Genomic DNA, 25,318 nt, shown 5'->3' on the forward strand with positions numbered 1-25,318 from the left:
CATACCCTTTTCAGCCTGGTGAATGAAACCATCATGCATCTCAGGCTGGCTAAAATTGACAAAGACGCAGTCCCCGTCTAAGCATTTGGGTCGTGGCACCACCCGCCCAACTCAATGAACCATTAGGATATCAATGGGGAAACACACAGAAAAATGTGTATTAGAACTTAGCCAGTGAATGGCCTTGCTTTTTAGTTCAGTAGTTGATCCAACAGACCAAGGTGTCAGCTCAGGAACATTAGCCAGAACAATCACATATGGACATGATGCAGGAGGCAGATGCAATATGGGCTCCACCTCCTTTGTTTTTGTCGCACCCTTCCCCTCTGTTCCAGTGTCTGGGTACAACCTAATGAAGCAGCATTTCCATCCTTTCGAGACCCGTCCTCTGGGGCCACAGGCTGGCAAAAAGTTCTAGCAGCAGAAGCACTACCACCTGCTGTGGTATTGAAAGGGAAACCAGAGTCCGAGATGAAGTTAGTATGGCTTCCTGGTTTGTCTTGCCCAGGTGCAGCAAGATGGCTAGATCTTACTCCATCACGATCCATACATTTATTCAGACTAGCTTCTATGGTTACAAGTCTTAAAATGATGGGATCAAGTTTAACATGTAATACAGCATCATGCTCAGCCCTAAGTAGGTCGACCAGGTCTTCCACTTGACATTGAAACAAGGTTTTACATTGGGGATACACAGTTTGAGACTTCGATTTGATCAAAGTAGATTACACCTTAGATTTGGCAAACCTCCTACTGCGCTTAACCGATGGGTTCGAGCAATGTAACCAAAGCGACTCTTGTGCAATTTCGGTTGTTGGGTCTGGCTTTAACAAAGTACAGGGGGTCTGCTGGGAAGAAATTTAAACTGCCATGCGGAAGTCTCAGGTTCAGCCTATGCAGGGCGCAGTAAATAGTAACCCAGAGGTGGGGTCTAGGTCGAAGACCGAGAAGAAAGGCTTTCCTCAGTAAGGGATAGGCAGCGCTCCACATGTTCTATCTCCTTAGCAATAACACCCACAGTACGTGCCAGGAACCAGTAAGTGGTCGAGGTTCTCTGGACAACAGGTGGAGGTGGGGGTTTATTTGTGGGTGCCTTTCTTTTACCCATTTGGCAAGCAGGCAGAGTGATGGGCGGTTACAAATAAATAAACCACCAAAATCAAAAAGTGCCTTCAAAAGTCCAAAGAGAGAACCAAAGAGGGTGGCCCAGCCGCTGTCAGATGATGATAGGCGAAAACTGGCCCAGGTGCATGCCTAGCCACGTCCCGTGCTGCAGGCAGGGAAACTAGTAAATAGCGCCCACGCGGTGCAAGTAAGCAGCCTCTCCTTCTCAGGAGGCACTCCGGTGCTTATGGGCAATGTAGTTTGCCCCAGTCCTTGGTGGGGCTTCTACCGTGTCTCCCGCTAGGGCAGAGAAACATGTTAAATTGCACTGAGCAGTGTGAGTCTGCAGCCCCTCCTCAGGAAGCACTCCTGTGCTTATAGTCAACGTACTCCGCCCCAGTCCTAGGTGGTGTTTCTAGAGTGTCATGAGCTGCAGGTAGGGAAACCGGTTAAATAGCGCCCTTCTTTCCTATGGAGAGGACCTGAATAAGTATAGCTTTTAAAAATACCCAAGGAATCTCAGCTGAACACCAACATAAAACAACACAACCGCAATGTAACATCACAATATCAACACACCACAAACACACAACACAACTGCATTCTTGTTTTGTGTTGTGTTGCCTGTTGTGTTCTTGTTGTGTAGCTGTTGTGTTTTAGTTTTATGCTGTTTGTGTAGCAGTGTCTCGTGCTCATTTGTCTGGGTTTTGTTGGCATGCAGTTACTGGGTTTTTTTTGCATTGTGTTAGTGTGTTCTTTGCTGGTGTGTTGTATTTTGATTGTGCTGTACTGTTCAAGCGATTGTTTTGTATTAATGTTGTTTTCCTACTCTCATGTTGTTCTGCAGTTATTCGTCCATTTTGTCATCTGTTGCCATGCTTGTTGTGTTGTTTGCTGTATTGTATCCATAGCTGTGTGTGCTGTTTATTGAGTTGTATTTAATTTTTCTTTATTTTGTGTGCTGCTGTGTGTTGTGATGTCATTGTGTGTGCTTTGTTGGTTCTTTGTGTAATGTGTTATTAGATACAACCTCGGGTACATGAAGCTGAAAGGAATGAAATGGGAATTTGGATCTCCCGACAATTGATAGAATTGACAGAGAACCATCCAGCCTACTTGGATGCATCATTATTACCTTAGATAAAATGCTGGAAGCTGGACAGCCAATCAAAGGGCTATTTTTGCAGCGTCTAGCTACCATTGTAGGCTGGCTCTAGGAGAATTCCATGGCTCTCAGCACCTCTATCGAGGTATGCTTCCTAACCAGCCGCGGCCCATGCAGGTAAGAGCGGTAGGGCCGGGTTGGGGGGGGAGAAGTTCAAAATCCCCCCCACCCCTCGAGCTGCCCCGCCGCTCTTACCTGCACAGGACGCAACTGGTCTTTACCGAACTCCAACAACTTTTTTTTAGTTTGGACTCCGAAAGGGGCTAAAGCAATTTAAATGTATAGAATATATTAGTAATACTTTCACGCAGATTGCACTTTTCCCTCTCCTTGAAACGAAAAATAAACTGTTCTCAAATTTAAAATAGTGTATTTTATTTTTTAAAACATACAGTGCTGCATTGACACCAAGCACATTCGTATTGAAATGCCATACCACTGGTATCTCTGTTTACTTTAAGTAATTCATACAGAGGTGTTGGTGGACACATAAGAACAATACTTTGCTGTCAGAGGCCCAGACCATCAAACAATAACCTATGCCAAAAAAGTGCAATTCTAAGAATGCCATAGACCTGAGTCATAGCTAATACCACTGCCTTGCCCTCTGGCACAACCTTTGCTCTTTCTGGTCTTGAGTGTCGTGGAGACAGTGACTAAACTAGCATTTGTAATGCAATAGGTGTTGCATTACTGAAAGTTTAAGCTATTGGTGTTGCTAATAATAATGCGACGCCAATAGCTCAAACTTTCAGTATTACAAGAGCTATTGCATTGCAAATCAATTGCGGCACTCGCGCTTTAGCTTTAAACATCTGAAGCTAAAGCGTGGGCGCCACGATAGCTTCAAAAGTAAAAAATAGACAAAAACATGTTTTTCTATTTCTTTACTTATGAAGCAATCGCAGCACCGGCACTTTAGCTTAAGATGTTTAAAGCTAAAGAGCGGGTGCCGCAATAGTAACAAAAGTAAACAAATTGAAAACAAAAGGCGGCCGCACACTTTTTTTCTATTTATCTACTTTTTTACAATGGCAGCACCCGTGGTATAGTTTTAAACATCTTAAGCGTGAGTGTCACAATTGCTTCAAAAGTAAAGAAATAGAACAAAAAGGGAGTGGGGACGATTTTTTTTTCTATTACTTTACTTTTGAAGCAATCACGGCGCCCATGCTTTAGCTTAAGATGTTTAAAGCTAAAGCGTGGGTGCCGCCATTGTAACAAAAGTAAAGAAACAGAAGAAAAAAAAGGTGTGCAGCCGATTTCGGCAACTAACAAAAGAAAGGGGTGGCCACCATTATTCCAGTTGAGGCGTTCCTCGCTGGTTACATTTTTTTTTAAAGCATTGCGGGAGAGCGTGTCCTGCCTTCGACAGCAGGCAGGGGAACGCAATTTAGGAAAATAGTGCGGTAGTACTTAGGAGGTACTACTAAGCCTATTGACCATTAAAAATCCACGATTTCCAAAGGACAGTGACAGGAGCCAATTAAAAAGTTGGGCAGAAAGTATGCGGAGCTTCATGCCCATATACTGAATATAGCATATCTCGCAAAGACCGCGCAAGTGCTGCCTAGGCGAGACCTAAATAGAAAGTAAACAAATCTCTTGGAGTAGGGTGACCAGGTGTCCTGGATTTGCCCAGACAGTCCTGGTTTTTTGCCAGCTGTCCGGGCAGATTTCAGGAAATTAAACTCATGTCTCTTTTTGTAGAGAGGGTCGGCTGAAAACGGTGGGAGGTATCTTTTTATGTTTTGCAAAGCAGGGATAGTTAGCAGCTGTATGCGACTGGCTTTAAAAATGCCATTTTATGGATGTTCTGACTGCCTCTTCTGTAATTCTCTGCTAAGGAGCACTGTCATTCTGTGCACTGGGTTGAAGTAAAATTGTAGTCCTTCTTCTATTTTGGGAAAATGTCCCGGTTTTTGGCTTTAAACTTATGGTCACCCTATCTAGGAGGCCTCTTCACTTTCTGTAGTATCTATTTTCTTACCCCCTCAGCAGCAATCAAGAGGATCTTGAAGGGCTCACGTTGGAGCTAGAGGTCAAGAAGTCTCTGTGACGTCTTTGTGTCACATAGTGCATAATGTCACTTCCACTACCCCAGGCACGTTGTTGTATTGACGTCCATACATAATTTACCTGAGACACCACATGTTCCTTGCAAAGCTTTTAAGAAACGAATCGAGCTATCATTTGACTCTTGTATGGAACATGAGCCAGAAAACAAAGCAAGGCGTTTAATGTGCTCCCAAACTGAATACGTCCTCTGGGACACCGGAGTGACTTCAGTAGAGGACACGGTGTAATCTGAAGGGTTTTCAGAAGTACCGAGTAAAATTCCGTACACAAGCTTATAAACAGAATATTGCAATTTGACGGACAAATGCACAACCAGCCCGTTTGCAAACATTCTCCTGGCCAATACCCAGTCGGAAGAAATGCCCTCGAGCTCTGGGCGTCATAGCATGCAGTGTTCAGTGGGGGGGAAAAAACAGTCAAATCCGCGGCTGATTTAAAGACATAGCCCATGACAGATCTCCCAGTGGACTCGTCAGTAATTGTCTGAGTAAAATATATTGCACAAGATTGTCAGATACAATTTCTATGCGCGCTATTTCGTCATAGAACGCCAGACCAACAAGATCTAGGAATCCCGCCTAAACGGCGCTGCCAAGCGGCGCGAGGATTTGGGCAGCCACTGAACCCTGAGAGACGCGGGGGGCGCTGTCCCGGTCAGGGATGGGCGCGTGATGCCAAGCGACACGACTTGCATGGCAGGGCACGCATTTGTGCAGCAATTTCAGTAAATGGATTTCAGAAACATAAAACATCAACAAGCGCCACGGCCGAACTCCCTGAAGCAAATGATCGTGGCGCACCACAGCGAGAGACCTTCCGCTCATGGCTGATTTATGGCCTGTACACTAAACAGGATGGAAGGGTCCATTTTCTGTCACTGACCAGGAACACAACAGCCACCTGTGCAGTATATATTTTCCGCCGCGATGGCCGAGGGCTCACTTGACAGATTTGATACATTTCTTTACTTAACAAGATGGAAGCCCAGAGGAATTCTGCGTTTGCGTGTAAAGTTATAAAAAAAAAAGAGAGAGAAAAACCTGATGTGTGTGCCTTCAAATAGTACATACTGTGAGCTGCCGATCTTAAAGTTTTTCTTGTAAGTAAAAGGAGATTCAGAACTTTGGAATTGGCGTACACAGTATTTTTTTTAATCCAATTTTTCATTTTTCACTTTCCATCCTGGTTTATGTAGCCCATCTATCCCACACAGAGGTGGAGTTGTGTGCTGTAGTAGTTACACTGCTAGCTTTGGTAACCGAGTTCTAATCCCTAAATTTAGCAGAAAATCGTGAGATATTGGGCAGGTAGTTGCATAACCAGTAAATCTGTGTGAAATGTAATTCAGTGGCAAACATGTGAAATGTAATGTAACTGCGCAATTCATATTGACTAAATCACCCACTGATGCACAGGTGCGTGTTGATCTTCAGATTCCCCTATTCAGGGCACAAGTCCTAAAATAAGAAGTGGGGGGGGGGGGGGGCGGGCTAACCAGGTTAGGCAGTATTCAAGTGAAATAATGACGCATGCCATCACAGCACATGATGTCACGATGCGTGACATTGAACTTCACATAACAGGAAGTGACCTCACTGGATGTGACATCACAAGAAGTGACATCTGATATTAAGACCTCATGCATGTTTATCAGGTATGTAACGAGTACATTTCAGCACATTGTGAGATTTAACAAATGAGATTTGGCATCTGGGCTCTGCCAAAAATGTGGGGCAACCCCGACACAAAATCTGGGCCTCAACTAATATATTTATTTTTTAAACACTATCAGAAATAAATTGGCAACAAGGAGAAGCATGGCAGTAGATCTGTTACACTTAATTGGTTGCAAAGTCGCATTTTAAAATATTTTATGGGTTAAGGCATCTGCTGTAAAGGTGCCCAGTAAATCTCAGGGAATAGTAATAATGGTGAGATAACTCATGTACATGATTTATTGTCAATGTATAATGTGTATGTTAAGTAAAGAGCTCTGACACCCTGCATTGGGTTGTGCAGCGCTATAAAAGAAATAAAATAGTGCTATTGAAATTATTTGTGTAAATACTGGCACAGACCAACACGCCTAACATTCTTACGGTACATGCATCTCCTATATACAAGGACTGAACAAAGGCAAAAGCATGACATAAATAGCTGTAAAGAGATAACAAGCTGTCTGCCTTTTTTCCCCTCTGTGGCATTTACATTTAAGTGTGAGGTTTTAGGCCAGCTCCAGTCAGGATATTCAAACAAAAGGAGGCCTGATGGCACCTTAACTTCGGCCCAGTTGGAGGTGAAAAAAAGCTCCCTCGCTACCTGCACGTTGCTGCTGGGAATCGAAAGCAGGCAACTTACAGGCGCCGCTGAATTTGTCCTGATGTCTGAAAACTACACTGGGACAAGTGCAGCGTATTTCTGTGGGGCCCAAGTTCTTGGCAGGGGGGATGGCGTCCACCCTGTGAAAATAGTGGATGGACGCCGTGTACCTGCATGCACCCCCAACTTTTGCCCTGCCCCTATTCCCAGATAGGATGTAAATACTGATATATGCACGAAAAATTGTTGGTAGAGAGGTCGAGAATGCTATTCGGCCTAGTCAGAGTAGTTGTGACGGTGGACGGGCCGGCATTAAACAGAGAGGGAAGAACTGAGCAATAAGGAGACAGGGTAAAGGTCATAATGACGCATGAGACTCCCTATGACAAGAGAAGGGGTATCTCTCGGGCTCGGTTGAATGAGACCCTAAAACTAGGGGCTAGAAATCGAGGGCAGATACAGATAAGGGAGTGCTAGACACTGTGGGCGGCAGAATAGCCCTACTCCCAGATCTCAGCATGGACAGCGGCAAGAGTTAAGAAGATAGCTGCAGGATGCACTGAAGGAATAAATAAGCGTGGACATTGAGATGAATATACTTTACCACACAGAGCTAAGTTGAGCAGCGTAAAAGGTTCTGTGCATTCTCCAGTGTAGAGGCGACCTAACTATCATTGACTCAGTTACACAGAGAACTGTCTGATGAATTGTCATACACATTAGGGCTTGTATCCTCTAAAAGCTCTTGTGCGTGCTATGTGACACTCTTTTGAGAATCTAGCTGATGTGTTTTTGTTGCAGGGCAGGGTCAGACTGGCCTATAGGTATATACACAGAAAAACTCACAAAGTCAAACAGATGGGCAAGAGGACAGGAAAAGGCAGGCAAGTAGCCAGAGACGCAGCCAAGAATATAGATTCATCAAAGACCGGCAGAAGGACCGGTCATCTATTTAAACCGCCTCCCCCACGTTAAAATATGAGACCCCAAACATATCCCAAAAGTTAACAACAGCTTAATTGGGGTGAAATCTGCAGAAGGAGTCCAGCCAAATCCGTGGCCGATTTCACATCTTTCTCTGGGTCATTTGGGTAACTGTGCTATCGCCCAGTTTTACAATGCGATGAAATAGAACTTCTGGTCGTTAATAAATGCATCGCTGCTTTGATAGCTAATGGGCCTCTGCTGTTACAAATGATCTCCTGCCTTCAAATTTCAAATACCACATAACACAACATGCCTACTGTAGCCAGGAGGGTTCATTACCACCTACAGGTGCTGCGGGAATTGGACTGGCCTGTTATGACCCTGCGTGGAATCTGCTTATGCAGCGGGTCAGGGAAACCTCCATTACCACGCGGGCATTGCATCGCAATGCCTTTACATCGCGTGTAATACAACACAAGTCGTTACAACGACTTGCGCTGGATGGCGCTCTAACCTTAGGAATAGTATGATTTACTATTCCAACACCTTCTCTACTGTATGTAGACTGGTGTTGGAATAGTTAATCATACTATTCCTAAGTCCAGCGCCCTCCAACGCAAGCAGTTGTAACGACTTGCATTGTAAAAACTGCGATGCAACGTTCCGCGATCATTTTGATTGCGTTGTAATGTCACATATTCGCGGGTCCTAGATATGGCCTCGCACATTTGATTGCTTCACAGCTGTTGAGAGCAAAGTCTGGTGCCGAAACAGACAGTGTCACTTCATCTTCCCCAGTGAGAGTATGGAAACACTGCAAAAGTGGAAGCAATTTTGCAGAAGGGGACCCTTTGCATGCAAAATTACGCTTGCACTAACTAGTGCAAAACCGCATGTGCTTTACTGACTTGTTGCTGTAGTTATGTTTTTTACATTGATCAGTCACTATGGTGGGGTTTCTTTAAACTATCTAGCCCGACTCTTGATTGTTCTGACTGCAAGTGTAGCTTTTTTTAAATGTGACAGGACTGCACTCATGAACTGTAATTCCTCCTGTCATTTTTCTCTTAGTCATTTTATAACCCCTCTGATATCATTGAAATAACGGCACCTCCCTATCCATCAGATATTATTCCCTTTGATGTCTCACCATAAACCCGCCCAGATGCATTGTGTGCTCATGGCATACAAAGTCGCTGTAACTAACACTCGTGGAACCACCCCCTCGTCCCCCTCCTGTAGAACATGAATCCCCCCACCCCACGCTCCGAAGATTGGCCAATTATAGATGCTCGTAGGGATTGTGGTCAACTGGACGTAGCTCAGTTTAATACAAAACAAATTGTCAAGGCATAGAAACATTGAAGTCACACATTTTCTGTGTTTTGAAGAAAAATATCCTTGTAAGATAATCCACCCTGCACACATTTTGCAAAGCACAAGTCTTGAAGATAGCATCTCTAATTTAAAATTCCTATTAACATACCCCATATAGGGCAGGCCCATACAGCCGACTGTTCACATCCCCTCCTTGGGGACAGGTGCATGACCCCAACCTAGACACACATAAAACATCAAAGACACTTACATTTTTTACATGTTACGGTCTCAAATGTGAATAACAACTTAAAGCACAGTCACCAGGGAACCACATACCGCGCAGTCCAAGTCCAGGCATTCATGACAAAACTATACGGCCATAGAAATTAGACCACAGGTGATCCAGAGGAAGTGCCAGAGGCCCCAGGAACCATCAATTGGGTTTTACCCCTCTAACCAGTGACGTGCCAGGTGAATCGTATTTTCATGTAGAGAATGGCAAGTTAAAGAAATAAGATGTCCATGGTAGCTCCTTTTAATTTTTGTAAAGTTTCCTGCCCCAGATCAAAGAGGTCACTGGCTAATTCACCACCCCCCACCAGAACCTGGCTACTCCCAACAGTAGCACCAAATATAGTTTGAATGAACAACTTGTGCCGCTCGTGGGATAGGGTTGCCCTGTCACTGGAAGTATGCCATTACTAATGCTGCCCGATGAGGAGCTGGCAAAGAGCTTCTGAACTAAATGGTTCCATTTTTTCACAGATTCATTTATCGCTGTACGGCATGATCCATTCCCCCAGACTTCCCTGCGTATAATCTCAGCCCAATAGATCTGGACTCTTGGTAGCTGCTTTTTCTACTTTAGACAGCGTGACTATCACCAAATTTCAGAGTCCTTACCTCACCTGAGGGTGACGCGATTTACCCGAGTGGACTATTAAATATCAGGGACTGGAATTTCCTCAGAATCCATAGCACTTTCCAGGAATGTAAACAAGTGTTTGAGCTTGAGTCAACCAAAACCAAACCAATGGTCTCCAACCCCATGCAGATATCAGTTTCCCTTCAGACTACAACTTTGAAACCTCACACCTGCTCTGTGAATGAATAAATGGGTAACCCTGGGCGTAGTTCGCGAAGTAGCACTACGCGAAGCTACGCAAAGTGCACTTCGCACTACGCGAGCTACGCGTAGCACTTCGCGAACTGCGTAGTACCCTGTTCGCACTGTGCAAGATGCCGTTTTCTGCCGCTCAAGTAGATTTTTACTCGAGCGGCAGCTTTCTCAACGCGAACTGGTAGTTTCTCATCGCGAGTGGTCGCGAGCATACGCGACCACTCGCAATGAGAACCCTGACCTACACGCGTTGAGAATCTCGCTGGGATGTTTATTTTCCACGCTCGCGATCGGCAACTTGATGTTGCTGATCGCGAACAAGGAAAAAGTCTCACCGGGATGCCATTTTGCTTGCTCGCGGTCGCCAACTTGATGTTGAGGACCGCGAGCAAGCAAAAAATGACCGCTGCACTACGCTACGCTACGCATGTTTGCACTGTTCTACGTGCAATTCGCGTAGTGCGAAGTAGCGCAAACTTCGCAAACTACGCGAGCGTAGCGTAGTGCTTTGCCCAGGCTTATAAATGGGCCTGCCAGCAGATGTGCAAGCATCTTCGTTGAGCGAGCTCTGAAAAGAACCATCACTATCCTCCTTAGCATGCAGATACTGGGGCAATATCAAAAACCGCAGGGAGACTTGTGGGAAGGTCTGTGACACTTAAAGGGGGGCTACACTAGATAGTGTGTGATCGGAGCTTGATATGGAAAAATAAAAGTGTAGGTACTCTGTACCAGAGTACCTGCTTGTTTCCGAGAAGTGTCAGTAATCTCTAATTAAAAGTATTAATGTCTCTCTTGAGAAGTGCTGGTACTCCCCCTATCAAAATAAAAAAGTGCTGGTACACCGTACCGGACAGTACCGGCCCATTTGAAGCACCGTGTGTGATGTAACGCTTAAAACAGCTCGAACTCCATCTTCCTACCATCCTGATGGTTCTGGAGGTGGTCCTATCGCTTCAGCCTCCGTAGCCGCGCCCTTCCTAGAGGAGTAGGATATGCAGCCCACTCGGTCGACTCTTTCCTAAATTGGAGCAGCAGGTATGCTTTTACATTTCTGAAGTACATTACGAACATCACGCAGACTTTACAATGAAGCAGGCGTTAGTGACGTGTATTGTACTTCCCTGACTCCGCCCCACACATCCCAGTAAACACCCACTGGTGATCCTGTATTAATATAGTGCACTCTTCCCACGCCACTCTAGCTAGAGAAACCAGCGGAATGTATGTGGTTAAAATGAGCACTTTCGGAGATATGAGGCTCTGAAGGGGGGGGGGGCACGCAGTAGTACCTGATTACTCCCTCATAGGTGCTACTCGTCCCATTCCCTTACTATGTGAGGCAATCCTGCCTCACGACAGTCAAATTAGAGCGGTAGTGATTCTTTTATTTCTAATATAAAAGCCCCCCCCCCCCCCAACCATTACCCCCCAAACCAAGGTACAGAATGTACAATGCGGTGGTAATACAGCACCAAGTAAATACCATGCCCGGGGCTTTCAGTATTTACTGCGTGAAGTATTTCTGCTCCGAAAAACAGACCTGTCCCGATCCAGATTGTGTTTCTCTAACCATGACGGTACTAATGGGTGAAAAAAAAGACTTGAAAACAATGTCCGAATGTTTTGGGATTTCAGAGAGTGGTGAGGACTGCTTACCCTATAGATGACCGAGGGTGGCACTTTAAGCCGCGAGTAACGGCCGCTGTTTGGCCACTGTCTGTCCTCAGGAGCTTCCACTCCGGGGGTGGCTGGGTGCCAGGGTGACAGGTTAGCGCCTCCTTAAATCCTGACAACTACGTGAGTTTCTCTCCACTTACGTTCACCGGCTGCTAAATATTAATGCACTGTTATTTTTCTTATCAAATCTGGGAAAAAAAGTGACAAGGGCCTTGTCAATGTCACTCCGTCTGTTAAAGCAGCCATTATGCAAATTTTAAATGTGACAACGGAGACCAACGGAAAGGTGTTAAATTGAAATGGCTGGTAAGTGCTGACAGCGCCTGAAAGCTAATGCCGCTAATTCCCGGCATTCCCTTGGTTGGCCCCGAGAAGGGATGGGAGACGCGCCCGCACAGCGCACAGGCCTGCCTTCCTGCGCTCTCTAGAATTCCGCTTGCATGCAAATGAAGTGCAGAATGTCACTTTCTTAATTAGGTTGCCCAAATAGCTAAGACGTAAAGCAAACAAGCCGCGTTGTATTCTCAGAATAAATGTGTGCGTGACAGCGCCGTGTTTTCATTTCCATTTAATTAAAGTTGAGCCGAGGTCCTTATTAGCCGAGCGAATCACTGTTTCTCTCTTGCAGACGAGAGGAGTTTGGGCTGTTGCACTTCCTGTAGATGCGTCACCAATGAATAACAGATATACATGTGTTTAGCCTTAAAACCGCGGTAGAGCTCCTGGCAGTAGCAAACAGGTGGCTTACTCGTTGGTGAATACATGCAAAAGAACACACAAGCCTGCATGGGAAGCCTGGAGTTACTGTTCGACATCACTCTTCCTCTAGTGATGAGCTCATAAATGCACCAGATAAGGGGCCTTAGTTGCTGGCAACAGCAGCGAAACCCACACAAAGAAGCAGAGGATTAAATGCAGCCCTTTCAATTCCTTTCCAGACTCCTATTTCCAGAAGTTACTTCAGCAACAAAAGCAGTGAAGTGCTACTGGTATTCACATGTTTGGAGTAAGGGAGGGCGACCGCTACCACTGTGAAGCCCTTGATATGAGCAATAGGATTTATTTTGTTTGTGCCATCAGGTTTTGGGCCAGATGCAAAGCTGTCCATGGATTTCTCTATTTGATCTGGATAGTATCATGTGACCAACAACTGGACTTGCAACTTTAATGAGTTTAGTAAAATTTGATTAATTGGACAAGTCCATCCCGATACACATGATGAAAAATATACACATATAATTAAAAAGAATCTAAACCCATCAGTAACACATTATTGGAATTGTAGGGAGCTGGAGGACTTCCATTAGGAGGATGGTAACCGTTTATGGTTGCTGTTTTGAAGCATTTAAATGTGTTGCAAACCCAGAGGTATTCAGTCACTTTCATCTCCAAATGATGTTTGGTTGTCTTCTATCTTTGATTGTCTCTGGACTTTGTCACTAGGTTAGACCTGTCGTCCTTAATGTGGTCTTTCCACCAAATTTTTCCTTCTGCCTCTCATTTTCACCGATTTGTTTTGTTGGCCTTACGACTGAGCATTTTATTACTGCTAACCAGTCCTTAAGTGCATGTGCTTCTCTCCTAAACATGATGACATTGGTGTATACCTGATTGGCATATTTGATTTACTTGCAAGTCCCTTGCAGAGTGGTATATCATACTCCCAGGGCCTGTAAATTAAATGCTACTAGTGGACTAGCAGCACTGATTGTGCCAGCCACAGAACTAGCCTTTCAAACCTGTCTTAGGCCTGCCACTAAAGTGCTCGTGTTTGCAGTTTGCTGCCACTTCAACTTGGTATTTAAAAATACTTGCCAAGCCTTAAACTCCCCTTTTATTACACATAAGTCACCCCTAAGGTACGCCCTAAGTAACCCTTTTGGTTTGTTTTGCATGTCCTGGTAGTGACAAAGAGCATTTTTCATTTTTTACTACTTTGAGGCTTACCCCTCTCATAAGCCAGCATTGAAAATTCATTAATACATTTTAAGATATCATTGCTGATCAGAGAGGAGTAGCTTTTTCATGTTTCATGTGTTTGGAATGGTAATGAATAATTTCACCTTACTGGCGAACACTGTTCCCAATAACGTGCGCGCATGGCGCCCGCGCACCTCTGTTATCTGTAGCGTGCAGTGCTGTGTGTGGATCGCGCACACACACAACACATCAAACGAGAACCTTTGCGCCGCTGCTTTTAAAAAGCGAGCGGCGCGAAAAACGGGTGTTTCTTTCTTGTAGAGCCCGGCTGCGGAGCATACTGAGTGCTTTTTTTAAAGTATTCATGATATTTGCAGCGCCGTCACGAGCTGCGATTAACATGAATACTTTAAACAAAAGCACACAATCTGCCCACAGCCGTGCTTAGGTCACAAGAAATTCAGCAAGTCTACAAACAGGGCGTAAAAGCACACGTCCTGTTTGTATACTTGCTGAATTTCTCTTCTTAAAAGAGCTGCGCTGCGGGTGATTGTGTGACTTTGTTAAAGTTTTCAGGTGAATTGCAGCTCCAGACGGGCGCTGCAATTAACCTGAAATCTTTAACAAAGGCCCACAATCACCCTGCAGCCAGAGCTCTATTAAGAAAAGAAATGCAGCAACTCTACAAACACGGCGTGAAAAGCACACGTCATGTTTGTAGACTTGCTGAATTTCTTTTTTTTCCAATCACGTAATTAATTTATTTTATTGGTGCCACAATATATACATACAGAGAAAAGTTATATCATCATATAAATCAAATATTTATTTCCAAAGAAACCGGAAGAAAATGCACAGATCAGCCTTGAGATTACATGGACTGCAATACTATACAACAGTGCACCAAGCATAATTCAGTAGTTCATGGCAAATAAAAAAAACTGATATAAAACAATTTAAAGGGACTGCTGTTCCACCTGCGAGTTGGTTAAAGGACAAATATAGGAAGAAACTTACTTCATAAACAGTTAACACGTCGTGAAAATGCACCCAGTTATACACCGGAAAACCTCAGAAACAAATCTGAAAATGCAACGCTATGGATGGCCTTTATACACACAACTTAATAGTTTAAAAACACAAGTAAAAAAGTTTCGGAGTGCATGTACGAGTTTAAGACCTTTTGGCTTAATTGTCGGTGCAGAAATCAATATGTGCCAGGAGCTCTCTGTGCTGGCTGGTGGGATACTGCGCCTTGGCACTTCGGACACTCCAGAAGCTCTCGTCCAGCAGGTTTGAACGCCGGGGTGATGGATACGGGGTACCGATCCTCAACCGGTCATCAAAATCGGCGTGGAGATTATAAGGCGATTCAGTGTAATGAAATTCATGGAGGTGCTTCACTGGCTGCAACCTCATTTGCTCTTTTGCCTTGTGCAACTCTTTCCGAACTTTGTATATCTGGTGTTGTGTGTTCTGGTTATCCAACTTTTAGTTTTCCAACTCCGACGTACATATCTGAATCTGTTCCTCCAGAAAGGGGATCCTCTTATTTTCTTCTTGTTGTTTCAATAAACATTTTCGAAGAACCTCAGCCTGAGATGAAAGGGCATCATATAGTTCCTTTTCCTCTACAAGTTTTTGTTTGGTTATTTCTATTTCGTTCTTCAGCCTCTGCACTTTTTCTGCCATATGCTTTTTTTCATTTTCTCTCTGCTGATGTTCTTCTGCAAGCTGCGTGTGCAGGGTATTATTTAAATGCGCTGTTTCTCGACTTTTGTCATCCTATTTCCTTTTTAATTCAGTAATATAAAATTGCAGCTGAGCAGTCTTTTTTCATTCTTCTTTGAGGTCTTTTTTTGCTGCCATCAAGCGCTTGTCATAGTACTTTTATTGTTTGTCCCGTTTCTTACCTTCCAAACTGCTTTCTTTGGATTTATGTTGGAGTGTTTGGTGCGCCGTCTAAAGCTGCTGCTCTAAGTCATATATTCTGGACACCAATCCCTTAACGTAAGCCTCACGTTGTTGGTCATATACAAACCACTGTTGTTTTTATTCCCAAGGCATCTTTTAGCTGGCTTTCAATTACATTTTGTTCCACTGCCGCCCCACTTTGGCGTGCACTGCTTTCCTGTAAACCTGGCTGGCAATGGCTCTGTTTTCAAGCTCCACACATCTGGCGGTGACAGTGTATAGTTATTTCTTCAGGTTGTCGGTCTCTTCAAAAAGGGACTTGTACAGTTGTTCCAGCCTCTTGGCTTCCTTCGCTTTAAGCTGAGAGTTTATGGCATCGCCATCTTTCAACTTCAGCTTCTCTTTTAAATGTAGGATTTCTATCCTCTTCGAAAGCTCCTGGCTGTTCTTTTCCTTTTCAGTTTCCAGTGCAAGTATTTTCTCCAGAAGCTGGCTTCTCTCCATATCAGTCAGTTTGCCTTTAGAAATTCCTCCACAGCCTTTTTTAGGACTGAATTTTCTTTCCTAAGTATCTCCAAGTCTGTATCACATTTAGAAACTGCAGCTTTGAAACCAAGTTTGTGGGTAATTAGATCTTTAACTGTCTTCACCGTCATTTCTAGAAGCTTCTTTTCCTCTAGTCTTGGAAGGGAAATTGCGTACAGGAAATTGCGAAAGGAGAGGGATGCAGGCAAGGGTTCGATGTCCAGGCTAGTGCTCCGCAAAGAGTAAAATTGTCAGTACCTTCAAACAGAGCACTTGCGAAGCTTACACCTTTTCCTGCTTCTTCAGTTTGAGTATCGCGGCTATGTGTTCAGACATCACTTCCGAATCTCGTACGTCTCGCTAAATTTCTCTTCTTAATCGACAAGGTTCAAAAGAGGGATTTTTTTTTATCAGCTGCTGGTTCAGTGTCGGGTGAAGAAATGACCAGGGGTTATCTAGGTGGTACCCGCAGGACACTGCATCTGTTCTGAGGAAAACACATTGCTGGACCTACATTGTGGCCCTGGTTATGTCCATTGATGATTAATGTTTCAGTTGGTGTGATTATAGATTACTCCCAGTGCCCATCTTGTTGCTTCCTGGTTTGAATACTTGTATAAGTATAAAGAAGTATAAAGAAGCTTATTGAGCTCTCGAATGCCATACGGCGTCTTGGCGCTGAAGTGTGTACAGGTCAGTGGAGAGAGAAACAATTCGCTAGTGAATGTTAAACAACTGAGACTTCAGGGCCTTCCTAAAAAAGAAGTTCTGTTGAAGTCGCATGGCCACTGGTAACTTATTCCATAGTTTAATTGCACAGCTGGCAAATGAGCGCACACCCCATTTTGACAGTCTATATCTGGGGGTGCAGATGAGGCCAAGACTGGTCGAACGCAGGTCATGAGAGAGAGTATAGGGTCTAAACCTATCCCTCCCGTCAGTTGCACCCCTACCAAACCGTGCCCTGTGCACCAGACAGAGCGCCTTAAACGCAATTCTCTGCTGGACTGGAAGCCAGTGGAGTGACCTTCTTCCCTTGGAAGTGGGGTGTCTGCTAGGTAGGTTTAAGATGACACGAACCGCAGCGTTTTGCAGTGACTGAATCTTACTTATCAATACCCAGGAACATAGCATTACAATAGTCCAATCTGGACATAAAGAGAGCAGCCATTACAGTTTTCTGCAACGCATGAGGAATGAAAGGAAAGAATTTTCGCAGCGTTTTTAGCAGAAGAAAACAGGAGGAGATTAAACTGTTGACCTGAGCTGACATATTCAGCTTATCGTCAAAAATCACCCCCAAGTTCCTCACCTTAGTGACCGGTAGAGGACATTGCCCGGCCTCAGGTGGCCACCACAGAGAACTCCACAGAGGAGAGCCCCAACCAAATTCCATGACTTCTGTCTTCTCGGTGTTTATCTTTAGGAAGCTCTGGCGCATCCATTCCATGACATCCTTTAGACAGGCATGAAATTTGTCCGCTGCTATCTCGGGATTGTCAGATACTGATATCACCAATTGTGAATCATCAGCATAGGACACAAGGGTGAAGCCATGTTTCCTGACTACTCTGGCCAATGGCCTGACATACACATTGAAGAGGGCCGGGGAGAGGGCAGAGCCTTGTGGGACGCCGCAAGGCAAGGTAAAATTACCCGCTTGTAAGCCCGCCCAATTTAGGCTCTGCTTTCTGTCGTCCAGAAACGAGGAGAGGAGGGCCAAGGCCCGCTCAGTAATCCCTACCTCTTTTAGTCTCTGTACCAATACCGTGTGATTCACGGTATCGAAAGCGGCAGACAAGTCAAGGAGGACAAAAATTGTCCTCCCTCCTCCATCAACTGCTGCCCGAATTCACTCAGCTGCCGTAATAAGGGCAGACTTAGTAGAGTGTTTAGGCCGGAAACCATGCTGGGACCGGTCAAGCAGGTCATGTTTGTCTAGGTGGTCAGTTAGACTTAAATTTATAGCTCTTTCCGTTACTTTAGCTACCAATGGTAGGCCCGAAATAGGTCGGTAATTTTTGAAATCTGACGGCTCCAATGAGGCTTTCTTGAGAAGAGGCATGATAGTGGCCGTCTTCCAGGCAGCCGGATAGGTCCCAGCAGCCAGAACTTGATTGATCAGGGACGTGAGGGTGGAACCGATCCTTTCAGCCGCCAAATGCATAGTTGGCGGGGGACAGGGATCAGTAGCTGAACCTGACTTGATAGATCTTAACAGATCTAATACCACCTCCTTAGACAGGGGACCAAAGGAGGAGACACTACACAACAGGTTCTCCTCCATACATGGTGTCCGCTGCTTACCTGAAGCAGATATTGGACTTGATGAGATGGCCAAGTCGTCATGTATTGTCTGCACCTTGTTTTGAAAGAAGTCTGCCAACTGATCACAAAAAGCCTGGTCGGGACTAAACAAATTGGCCTGCTGGGGTTTGGCCAAAAAAGTCACAGATTAAAAAAGTTATTTGGCAGAATTGCCGGCGTCCGAAATGTTCCGGGTAAAATAGGCCTTTTTTGTAATCAGAATGGCCTGTTTATATTTATTCAGGGCATCATTATAGGCTGCCTTACTGACCCTACTATAATCCACTCTCCATTGTCGCTTGCGCCTTCTGCACTCTTAACTTTTTAAGCTCTGGTCCATACCAAGGGGCACCCGGTGGGCGTCTATTACGTGTAGCAACCTGTAGGGGGGCGACACGATTAGTTGCTCCCAGGATCCAGTCATTAAACTGAGTTGCTGCCGCCTCGTTATTGCTATTTAAAATTGGAGGGGAATGGTCCAGGGCAGCCGTAAGGTCAGCGCAGGTTACTTGTAACCTAAAAGACAGACTCAGGAAGTATCTATATTAAAAAATAATCACCAGACTGGGTTGAAATAAAGTGTCCGAGGTGGCTTTTTTGGCCTATAAATATTTGGAAGATCTTAGATGTGCAGTATGTCCTAACACTCTCCATGTTGTACCTAGTCTGTTAGCCTCTGCAACATTGGCCAGAGTCATGACCTAATGAATAACATGTGAACTTTTTGTTGGATGGGTGCTGGGCTTGTCATATGTCACTATAATCTTTCATATACATAATGTGTGTGATCACCATGGTGGACTAAGAGGGGATCCTTGAAGCCCACTATGATCTGTCCAGATTCAATTCTAAAAGTGTGTTAGTCTCTGCTCCAAAACACAGGCCTTACTTGCATTGTAATGCATGTGTTCTATACCTCATTGTAGAATTTGGCGAGTCGGTGTTCTTGTCATATACATTGACTAGGGAAGACTTCAATCTTATGTAGGCAACCCAGTACTATAATGTATCATCCCTGGATATTTGCTACTTATATCTACATTTAAAAGTTAAGGTCACTAGCCCTCTAAACTGTGAGCTATGACAGGATATATTCTGATTTTTTGTAACTTGTAATTCGCTGATCCTCATGTAAAGCGCTCTGATACCTCCGGGTCTAGCCAGCGCTATATAAAACTCTGTAAATAAAAAAAGTAATTAATTAATAGAGCGCCGCTGTGGGGTAATTTACACTTTTCTGTGCTTGGCATAGTGTGCCACCCTACTTGTATTTTCCTGTTGCTGTCATTGCATCCAGATATATGATACAAAAAGTAACATCATACCCAGGGCATTAAGTGGGATGAAAAAACTGGGGGGTCTCACAAAGGGGCATGGCCAGTGTAATTAACAGATCTAATACCACCTCCTTAGACAGGGGACCAAAGGAGGAGAGACTACACGACAGGTTCTCCTCTATACACGGTGTCTGCTGCTAACCTGAAGCAGATATTGGACTTGATGAGATGGCCAAGTCGTCATATATTGTCGGCACCTTGTTTTGAAAGAAGGCTGCCAACTGATCACAAAAAGCCTGGTCGGGACTAAACAAATTGGCCTGCTGGGGTTTGGCCAAAAAAGACACAGATTAAAAAAGTTATTTGGCAGAATTGCCGCCGTCCGAAATGTTCTGGGTAAAATAGACCTTTTTTGTAATCAGAATGGCCTGTTTATATTTATTCAGGGCATCATTATAGGCTGCCTTGCTGACCCTACTATAATCCACTCTCCATTGTCGCTTGCGCCTTCTGCACTCTACTTTTAACTTTTTAAGCTCTGGTCCATACCAAGGGGCACCCGGTGGGCGTCTATTACGTGTAGCAACCTGTAGGGGGGCGACACGATTAATTGCTCCCAGGATCCAGTCATTAAACTGAGTTGCTGCCGCCTCGTTATTGCTATTTAAAATTGGGGGGGAATGGTCCAGGGCGGTCGTAAGGTCAGCGCAGGTTACTTGTAACCTAAAAGACAGACTCAGGAAGTATCTATATTAAAAAAATAATCACCAGACTGGGTTGAAATAAAGTGTCCGAGGTGACTTTTTTGGCCTATAAATATTTGGAAGATCTTAGATGTGCAGTATGTCCTAACACTCTCTATGTTGTACCTAGTCTGTTAGCCTCTGCAACATTGGCCAGAGTCATGACCTAATGAATAACATGTGAACTTTTTGTTGGATGGGTGCTGGGCTTGTCATATGTCACTATAATCTTTCATATACATAATGTGTGTGATCACCATGGTGGACTAAGAGGGGATCCTTGGAGCCCACTATGATCTGTCCAGATTCAATTCTGAAAGTGTGTTAGTCTCTGCCCCAAAACACAGGCCTTACTTGCATTGTAATGCATGTGTTCTATACCTCACTGTAGAATTTGGCGAGTCGGTGTTCTTGTCATATACATTGACTAGGGAAGACTTCAATCTTATGTAGGCAACCCAGTACTATAATGTATCATCCCTGGATATTTGCTTCTTATATCTACATTTAAAAGTTAAGGTCACTAGCCCTCTAAACTGTGAGCTATGACAGGATATATTCTGATTTTTTGTAACTTGTAATTCGCTGATCCTCATGTAAAGCGCTCTGATACCTCCGGGTCTAGCCAGCGCTATATAAAACTCTGTAAATCAAAAAATTAATTAATTAATAGAGCGCAGCTGTGGGGTGATTTACACTTTTCTGTGCTTGGCATAGTGTGCCTCCCTACTTGTATTTTCCTGTTGCTGTCATTGCATCCAGATATATGATACAAAAAGTAACATCATACCCAGGGCATTAAGTGGGATGAAAAAACTGGGGGTTCTCGCAAAGGGGCATGGCCAGTGTAATTAAGGGCATGGCTCAAGACACATAAGCTAAAAATCTGTACTTAGCATAGTGTACCGCCCAACTTGTATTTTGCTGTTTCTGCCACTGCATCCAGATATATGATACAACAAGTAAATTCATACCTACAAGTTAGGACTATTCACTTTGTCAGTGGTTGTTAGTTGCATAAGATAAATAAGCAGCAACTATGGCTTGTATGTAATATTGAAAAAGTTTCCAGTTAAAGCTCTGGTGACACAACGACAATGTTGCTGCCCCTGAGTTTCAAAAAAATATCGGAAGCAAGTGTTAGTGAAGAGAATACTCCCGACAGATGGATCAGTCATTTACACACTTGCAACTGCCATCTGATCAGACTTGCATCTTGGCAAGACAAAACATCTTGGCAAGGCCTAACCAGCCTTCCACCCTTCTTAGTTCGTTCAGGTGAGCACAGTTACATAGAGCGAGCGTTTAGAAATGACAAGATGACAAAAAAGGCTTCTTATAGAACCCCCCAATGTCGATATGCAGAGACGCTACTTCTGAGGCATTGCCATACCACACTCGGTCTTCTCTGACATATCTTTTGTTCTTTTTTCTTCCACTCCCCAGCTGCTCTCGCTGACTCCTTCTCTTCTTTTCTTCTTCCTCATATCAGTCCCGCTCCACGTTTACCCACTTTCCCCTTCTCCCCATCCCATTCTTGTCTCCATTTCCCTCTCACTGCCCGTTCTTTGCTTTCTCTCTTACTGGTTTTCCATTCTCCGTTCTCCAAAGCCTCTGGCTGCCTTTCTCTTTCCGTCCCTCTTTTACCAATTTCTCCATTACCCCTTCCCCATTTCTCGTCTTTGCACCCAGACTTTTTTTCTACTTTGTTCCTTTCTCCCCCTTTCTTCGCCACAAAATCCTATTTCTCACTAGTCGCCTCTCCTTTTCCTTCAGGCTATGTTACAATTTTGAAAACACACACCATTATCCCTGAATATTAGATGGAAGCACATTTAAAATTTGGACCAGTGTGCCTCTGCAGTGTCGGTGACCTGGCCAAAAAGGACATGAAAAAGCTGAAATTGGATCATAAATCCAAAGCTGTTCTAATTAGGGGCCCCAAAAATAAGTTTGGCCCAGGGCATTCAAAATCCTTAAGATGTCCCTGTGCATTTGTGAAAGTTTTCATGTTAATCACAGCACCCATCATGAGCTGCAATTAACACGAAAACCTTAACAAATGCACACGATCACCCCGCAGCCCAAGCCTATTAAGAAAATAAATGCAGCAACGTAGCTGCAAAGGTTTCAAATTGCAACGTGGGTTGTTTTCATAATTTCACTGTAATTATTAGTGCCATTTGAACAGGGCTGGCTTTAGTGCTGGTGGCGCCTGGTGTGACAAAGTTTGTTGGCGCCCCAATGACCACCTCCGCCACAGATACTCTCATTACCAACCTTTAACAGTGACCCTCAAGTCTCCATAACCCCTCTCTCTTTCATATTTATTTTGTTTAATAGTGCCACTCATACCAGTGTAAGGTGTTAAGCACTTTACATCGCATACACATTACACAGAGACACTGAATCATAGTGTGTAAATCAATGTACAGGAAATGTTACATCAGACAGAGGAATAAAATGTCTCTTCTTAACAGAGTTGGGCTGCTAGGGTTTTAATCAAAAGTTTGGAGTGATGTTTGGCGCTGCACACACGCGCAGTGTTTTTCCTGGTGCACATAGCCATGGCTGCAGCGCACAGAGACCCAACACTGCCGCACACAGAGGAAAAAGATTAGAGGGAACATTGCTGGCGAAGTTGGATTTAACATTACTGTTTAAGAAATGGCACTTTTCGAGCTGGACTGTTCCCATGAGGCATTGGGTCAAGACTGATTTGCATATGGCTAGGTCCAAACGTGGGTGGTGAGCAAAAGAACGATAGATTAAACCCAGACCTTTGTGACTGGGGGTGAATGTTTACATTGTGCATCATTCCGTCCATCATTTGTTCCTTTTGTCGCCCTAAGTGGGAAGGATATGCCCAAACGTGGGTCCCGTGCTCACTATGCCACTGGATTCAAGCTAGTCTGGCTGATGAGGGGTGAGGCCCTGAAACCGGCCCCAGGATGCTTGTTTCCGGTCCAGGGAGAACCTGGCTTGGCAGTTCTGGCTGTACTTTTCCCATGAGGCACAGGGTCATGACAGATTTGCATAGGGCTGGGTCCAAACGGGGGTGGTGTGGTGAGGAAAATAACGATGCATTAAACCCAGATCTTTGTGACTGGGGGTGAATGTTTGCATTGTTCGTCATTCTGTGCATCATTTTTCCTTTTAATTTTACAAAGTGGATATGTCTCTGTAATAACTGCTCTTTGTGCTTGAAAGCCTGTCTCTGATCCACTTCTGAGATGGGTGACAACTACACAGTGTGCATTTCTTCTAGATTGCCACAAATACAGAAAGGCAAGGCACATCTGCATGATGAGCACTCATCTGCATTCTGATGGGTCTTCCTGGGCAGGGAAGAATGGGAGGGTCTGATACTTACACTTCAATAGGTAGTGTCCTGTCCTCACACAAAGTAGTGATTTACTGTCCCCCCCACACACACACAAGGGTAGATTGGCAGACAGGACTGGGTTGAAAAGAATTGTTGTGCACTGCAGAGAGATCTTATGAAGTCACCCCCTACATCAAATGCACTTTCGGGTATAAGTACTGGGTCTTTGATCCCCTAAAACCAGACACTTCTGGATCTTGAACTGAACCTCTGTCAGAAGGAGGGCTGTGCTGCTTAAAGGACTCAACTGGACTGCTTTTCTGGAAGGGCTGCTTTTCTGCTTGTTGCCCTGCTGCTTGCTGCTCCCTAACTCTGCTAGAAGGAGAGTTGGACTCTGCCTTCCCTCCAAGTGATATCCAAGGGCTTGCTGGCTTGCCTCCTGTTTTCTGAAGTCTCAAGGACACAAAAGACTTCCTACAATTCTGCTGGTGCTGCTGGACTCTGCATTCTGTGAGTCCTACCCTTAGCTGAGGTGCCCCCTCCAAGGTCTGGGCCCTAGAAGTGGGTTCTGCAGCTGATTTCTGCTAAAATCAATGCATTGTATTCACTGCGTGAGAAATTCCGCTGCATCGCCCTTCGACACCAATGCAGAGGCTGCTCGACGACAGCGGATCCACAGCCTGCGCAGGTCGATGATGATGCTCTGCGTGTGTCAACAACAGCGCATTGCATTCACTTCAAAGGAGTTAGACGTTGACATGGGACCCCCTTTTCACAGCTTGATGACGCAGTAGGCTTTCGACATGTGCTTCAACCTAGGTATTTCTTCAGTGGGACCTTTCTGGGGTCCTGAAGCCGGCCTGCTCTCCTTCGTGGTCGGCCTGAACTTTGGATTTGTAACAGTCCTTCACTACCCCAAGTAACCTTTTGACCACTAATTCATTTTAAGCACTATTTTTGCATTTAATCTTAAAGAATTCATAGCTCGACTTCCAGTGATTTTTGGGAGTTTTGGTCTTGCTTTGCTCAGATAAATATTCTCTATTTTTCTAAACCTGCGTGGAGTCTTTTTGTGGTGTATTCACTGTGTACTGTGTGAGTGTGTTGCACAAATACCTTACACATTGCCCTTGTAGACAAGCCTGACTTCTCTGTGCCAAGCTACCAGGTGGTGAGCACAGATTATCTCAGAGTAAGCTATCTCATAGCTTACTCTGACTAGAGGGGTGTTTCCTGCCTGGCCTGGGTGCATACCTCAACCAACCAGAAATTAAATTTTTTAACACCATCTCACCACCCCCGGCAAGTGGAAAACTACAGACCAATATCTCTGCTTCCTAAAATGGGAAAGCTTCTGGAAAAACATATTAATCAGCACCTTTCCGCTGTTCAGGAACAAAATGGGGTGCTTCATCACATTCAAACGGGCTTTTAAGCAGGTCATAATACTGAAACGGCACTGCTAACTTTGATTGAGGTATTGAAAATGTATTTGGACATTAATGGCACAGCCGCAGTAATCCTGTTGTATCTTAGTGCTTCATTCGACACAATTTCCCAAACTCAATTATGGCACAGTTTAACAGCTATAGG

The 25,318-nt window shown here is 44.5% G+C and overlaps 1 protein-coding gene and 1 pseudogene across 1 annotated transcript in view; one reads left to right on the plus strand and one right to left on the minus strand.

Moving 5' to 3' along the window:
• CHST8 (carbohydrate sulfotransferase 8) overlaps positions 1–25,318 on the plus strand; it is a 1,187,960-nt gene that overhangs the window by 994,904 nt on the left and 167,738 nt on the right. The gene's annotated exons all lie outside the window — the stretch shown is intronic.
• On the minus strand, positions 14,823–16,204 carry LOC146776141 (centrosomal protein of 55 kDa pseudogene; annotated as a pseudogene).

Source organism: Triturus cristatus, chromosome 12 (assembly GCF_964204655.1).
Source record: "Triturus cristatus chromosome 12, aTriCri1.1, whole genome shotgun sequence".
Classification (NCBI taxonomy): Eukaryota; Metazoa; Chordata; class Amphibia; order Caudata; family Salamandridae; genus Triturus; species Triturus cristatus.